Source organism: Bolinopsis microptera, chromosome 4 (genome assembly GCF_026151205.1).
Source record: "Bolinopsis microptera isolate Bmic1 chromosome 4, MBARI_Bmic_1.0, whole genome shotgun sequence".
NCBI lineage: Eukaryota > Metazoa > Ctenophora > Tentaculata > Lobata > Bolinopsidae > Bolinopsis > Bolinopsis microptera.
Genome location: NC_087075.1, coordinates 12,225,078 through 12,231,540, shown reverse-complemented (window position 1 = coordinate 12,231,540; position 6,463 = coordinate 12,225,078).

Here is a 6,463-nt window from a genome sequence, read left to right as displayed (position 1 = left end):
ACGTTGAGGCCTCCAGCGTTCAATTAATGTCTGTCCAAATAAGGTCCGATAAGGTAGGTTAAGTTGAAAACGACATGTATTCAGCATGTATCTATGTGAAGAGCAAGCAGCCGTTTTCATTCGGGGTTTAAATCTCCAGTTTAACATTAAACGGTCGATACAATTACAAACCAATTTAATTTCAGTTTTCGTAAAGCTATCCAAATAGTAATACAATTATTTACATGGTCTGATTACAATAGCTAATTCCAATTTTATAAATCTATCCCTCCCACAGGTTACTACAACACTGGTTCCCTGCACTGTAAACTGATTGCTTACCTGACTCTCCTCGGGCTGTGGATAGTGCACTGGTTTTGCCAGGAATGCTGTAATGGTACCGACCCTTCCTGTTCACATTCTAAAGAATTCTGCCACAACGTTACTTTCACCACTTGTTTCCTGACATTGCCCTCCTTCCTTGTGTTTCATGGCACTGATTGTTTGGATTTCATAAAGTTGAGATGTGCTGTTAAGGTACCGAGGTTGTTCAATAATAAAGGGTACAGTGCTCTTCATGCTCAGACAGAATGAAGCTGAAGATGATATCAATGACAATACATAGAGCCGGTAGCTACCTTACCGAACTTTATTTGAACGGATATCAATTGGACGCTGGAGGCATCTATTTTAATGCATAATGTCCGTTGTCCAAGTCATGGTCCGTTGAAATTTTTTCAAAACCAATACCATGCACTACGAACTTATTGTCAAGAATATGATTATAACTACTTTTTATTTCTGTAAATTTTAACTTCTATTAATATTATGCCTATGCGGGACTAAATTATATAAACATTTTAACTGCTTAAAGTTAACGTTAACGACTACTTTCCTTGTTATCTGCTTTAACATTTGACTGACGGTGTCAACCCATCGATATCGTTGCTAGCTCTGCACTGCTGACTGCGAAGCAGAGCAACGATCGACGATGCGAAGCAAGAATGCTAGTTTGCGCGGCACGTCGAAGCGGCGAAGTCCTCCAACTTTAACATTTGATTGAAAAAAGCTCCAAAAGATGGCAAAACTCCTGATTTGTAATGGACAATGGTTTTTACTGGGCGGCGCTCAGCCTGTCATTCCGCCGAATCTTTATTCGGTTTATGTTTATAAACATAATACATAATAGCCTGGGGTCCCAGGTAACAATGGTTTAAGCGTTCATAATTTTATTGTCCGTTCATTTTATTGTCCGTTCAAACTTATTGTCATACGTTGTATGACCCGCTGCGCACGAGTGCGCGGCTCCCCCTGTATCTTAGAAACTAGAAACACTATATATACTTAATACTTATAGTTATAGTGAAACGGCGATGGGGGTCACGACGTGATACAACAAACTTACAGTTATTGCTTATGTCCGGTAAAAAACGTACGATAAAGTGAATGGAAATGGACATATTTAGTATTTACTGTTTAAAGTATTTAAGTTAAGATCTATCTGTCTATTGTTTGTTAATAATAATGACCTACCAAAACGCACACCTAATCTCTAACTCTCTAACTGAATTACATATTATATGCTGAAACTCTAACCCTAGGGGCCATCTACTTAGGATGTCCGGAAAATAGGGAGGGGGAGTGGTTTTGGAATTTCGGACAGGGGAGGGGGTTTTTGAAAATCCGGACGTCCAGAAAATTTGGCGGAATAAAAGAAAAAGTCCCATTTATTTCAACTCTTTGAATTTTATTTCAAGTTCAACTTTTAAAATTTTATTTCAACTCTTTGAATTTTATTTCGACTCTTTGAATTTTGTTAACAATGAATTTTAGTTGGTTTTATTTGTACCCTTAACACTTAAAAGTAGCTGGAAATCCGGACGTACCCGGGGGAGGGTTAATTAAAGATGTCATAACCCGGCCATCGAGATCTTTGCGCGTGGCAAGTTAATTGTTAATTGACGATGTCAATTCATGGCGGCGCGGCACAGTAGCGCATTTAGCACAGTAGCGCATCTCTGATCTCGCTGTGAGAAGCCTCATTGAGTGCGCGGCACAGTAACGCATCGCGCTACAACGTGGCAAGTGACCATGAAATGATATTGTCTATTGTTAATGGAATATCCTGGCGCGCGCTACTTGATCCTATAAGCAGTGAGCACTTGCCTCGGCAATTTATAGACGATTAACATCCGGGTAAAGTTTATATCCGAACCTACCAAGACGCGCGCCAAATTGGATTTGTCAATTAAATAGTCTTGTATATATATATATATATATATATTATATTTGGAACAAATATTTTACGAGTATCACCCGTTAATGATGTAATAAAAAGTTTAATTTTGGTTTTCAAAGAAACCATTACAGTTTACGAATCCATTGAAAAACATGATGCAACTTTGGAGGACTTCGACGCGCCGCGTAAACTAGCATTCTTGCTTTGCATCGACGCAGATCAACGATCTCGATGGGTTCAAGCATCAGGGTTGTCGAAGTCCTCCAAAGTTGCAGCATGTTTTTCAAGCAATGGTTGACATCATCAATCAAGCTGCAAATCTTTTATGATTTACGATTTAGTTAGCAGCAGTTTCGTTGCACTTAGGTCTTAGTTCCTTTTGTGTCTTTGACTCCATTTCACAATGGATGATATTCTTAGGGTACATGCTAAATATTTGTTTCTAAATTCAACATCCTCTCAGAAATTCTTATCACTGCTAGAAAACTATTGTGCTTTGTCATAAAGAAAGTAAATGAAAGGCATAACTAAATCAACTGGCAAATGGCGAAATGTACCCGTGTGCCGCTCCCACGTTATAGTTAATTTTTCTGAAGTCATGGAGTGCTTCTTGGATGGGGGTCTAAACTGCTTTTTGTTGTGATGTGAATTTGTTATATATTATTGCAAAGGGTTTTTATTTTTACCTCAGTTTTTAAAATTTGTACCATTTTTGAAGAATTTTTATATAGGGTCATTGCTATATTATGGTATATTGTTTGAATAATTTTTCCCAATTTGAAATAACAAAAGTTAAGTTTTTCTTGAGGACGCCCTCAACAGCCGCCTCTGCAATACCTCTCCTTCCTCCTTATTACTTACTTATTTACTTACTTACTATCATTTTTACTTCGAATCGAAGAGAGATAGTTGCTTTGTTAATTTGACGAGCAACGATCTGGAAAGGTTGACATCGTCAATCAAACAAACTGCTTACACTCTTTAGTCATTTACACTACTTTGGTCATTCCTCCAGATGTGAGAAATACAGCCGGGGTGAAGGAAGCCTCCTCTAGTAGATACGTCAAGCCGAGCTTGGTCACCTAGTATAGTCTTGGGGTTGAGATAAGACAGTCACCCTCGTTTACCTTCTGTAGCTGGGGTTCAACTTTCACATCATGACATACCTCACTCAGGAGATTGGTCATTGTGTCTCTCATGTGATTGTGGGTCATTATCACGTAGCCCCCTAGCTGCTACATTCACTTCAATCCGTCACGTACAGCTACTGATAATGAGGCAGATAACGAATCAGAATATATACTAACTCTAAATAATACGGTAATAAAGCAAGTTAAAGAGACCAAGTTTTTAGGTGTTATTATTGACGAAAAGCTAAAATGGGATGTTCAAATAAGAGCCCTCAACTCGAAACTTAGGTGTGAGATCGGAAGACTCAGTAGAATACGACACGTTATCCCGAAAAAACACCATAAAGAATTGTACCACACGTTATTTGAGTCACACCTAAGATTTGGAATATCGGTATGGGGTGGGTCGAGTAATAATATGCTTCAACCTATCTTCATCACTCAGAAAAAATGTATCAGAATACTATTTGGTGACCTTGAAGCATATCTAGATAAATTTAGAACATGTGCCAGAACACGTTGTATAGATGAACAAATCCTAGGAAGAGAATTCTTTGAAAAAGAGCATACAAAGCCGTTGTTTAACAAGAACGGCCTTCTTACCGTCCACAACCTGTACAAATACACATGTCTATTAGAACTGTTCAAAATTGTCAGATTAGAATCTCCAATCTCACTCCTATCTTTACTCCACAGATCACCATCACAAAGACGTTCAGACCAGTTCATCACCCCGAACCCATCCTCCTCTTTCATTTATCAATCAACAAAAATGTGGAACGACTGTCGAAAAATTGACAGTTTGATAAGCTTTACTAAGTCAACGAACTTAGTTTAAGTAACACTGAAAAGTGAGCTACTCAAGATACAGTCCAGGTACGAAGAATTAGAATGGACAGAATTAAACTTTGATAAGAATGAGCTTGTATTTTAAAACAGAGTCCTTTGACTTTATTATTTTGAAATTGAAGAATCGTCTGGCCATAACTCATTTCGTTCGCATTACAGATTCACATTCACTTTCATTTTCACTATCACGCACAGTACAGGGTCATACCTCAATACCAAATTATTATAGGGCACAAGAACAAATTTGTTTACAATTATCAAAATTTGTTGAGCCCAGCAGCTTACTTCCTATCCTCTCTTCCCCCGTCGTCTGGAGCGTGTGATTTTTGTTGATATCAGAGCTCTTGTTTTTATCTTTTGGTTAACTTTCTGTGATTGGACTCGGTATTTTCGTCCCCGCCGAGTGGGACGATGCTTGCTCGCCAGTTAAGCTATACTTTAGATGACACTAATTTCTACAAACCACAAAATATTAAATATAAAATGTGTCCAGTATGGCGCAAATGCATAATTTGATAATTTCTCGACGCTGTCGTCGGGGTGAGAGTTATCTGAACCAACTGCATGCCCCTACGATTGCGTCACCACTGGTGAGCAAGCATTTGTTTGTTGTTTAGTTGTGTTGGAAGGGAACATTACTTGATTAATTCATCCATTAGGATTTTAATAACGATGAGCTAAGATATACCGTTCATCTTAGACTATTGGATCAATCTTATTATATGATTAGATTTTATAAACGAACCTGGCATACAAAAGATTGTAATGCGGAGGTTGGCTGGCTCTTCTATAATAAATACGACACTCCAACTTACAGAATGCTTGCTAGAGATAAAACAAAATATTATCAGACTATACATGCAGCATGAGTAACTGGTGGATAAGCCTTCGGTAAAAACGGATCCGGAAAAGTCAATGCGGCACTCGGGTCCTTGGTATTGTCGTCGGTATATTGTCCATTATTTACGTTCTGCTTTCATAGTTCAAACAATAGTGAGCTCTAAATATACAGCTTTAAACCGATTAAGTATGAATGAATGAAATACCTGACAATCCGCACGCCTATAATTCAAAAGCATGAGTAACTCGTAGTGATGTACGATTTCTAGAAAGTTTAAATTAAATTTGGTGCTCACAGGTCCTCGTGATCATGTGATCGCCGCATAATGTTCTGTAAATGCGCAGGGCACCTTCAAGCTTAAATTATTCACCATACTGAGGCAGTCAACCAACGCGCGGCTTTATTTTTATGATATGATATGTTTTGATTGTTATTAATAAATACCAAAATTTAAATTTGTTTTACTAAAATTTGTTTTACTTGCAGGTGAGAAGGTGGTCAAGGTCACTTGTTTTTCCACATCTACAGGTGATGGGAGTGTTTGGTATCCACCAGCTGTAGGCAGACACTGTCACGAAACTCCTCTTTGTTCAGAGTGTAGCCATACTTCTGAAGTGACAGTGTCTTGGGACAACCTCTTCCCTTGCTGCTAGTAGAACTCTTTTGAAAGAGGTGCCACATCTTTCAGCTATATATCGTCATACTTGACTTGGAGCTTGGAATTCTTTGATTTCTTAATTTGATTCCTTCCCCGAGTTGGTGAGGCTACTTGATGCAGTGTATACTTCCTCTTGGCCCACTATTGCCTTTGTCAGCAATATGCTCAGAAGACCTAGAATTCGGAAAAATTCTGTTCCTTCAGGCGGTCATTACGCTACTGGAAGCCAACATTCATTATCCAACTGCACAATTGGTTGGTTTGATACTAAATCCCATACACTTTAATTTAGTCTGCAACACCATGATCATGATATCAGTGGCATAACGTTGGATGTTGGCGCTTCTAGCCGTAAGCGTCCCTCTGTTCATACGTCAGTAAATACTCTAAAAAAGTGTGTTTATAGAGCAAAACACGTAGTTTTGCTAGTACTTTAATAAAGCTTTTTCTAGATTGTCCCACATTCAAACACCGATTTTCCCATCCCCAGGTATCTTAGAAAAATGTCTACTTTACAGTTGGCAATGTTGAGTGGCAAGACCAAAACGCTTTGGGCTAACAATGCCCATTAACAAACCACTTCAGACATGGCAATGATGTCCTTCATGCTAAATTTGTCTGAAACTGACCCTACTGCATTTCTAACGTTCTAACAAATTTCTTGGCTGAAATACTTATTAGGTATAATAATGATGCATGATATTAGCTTAACTGATCATCAAACTTGTGGCCCAATCAATTGTGGACATCTGGTACATGATGATATG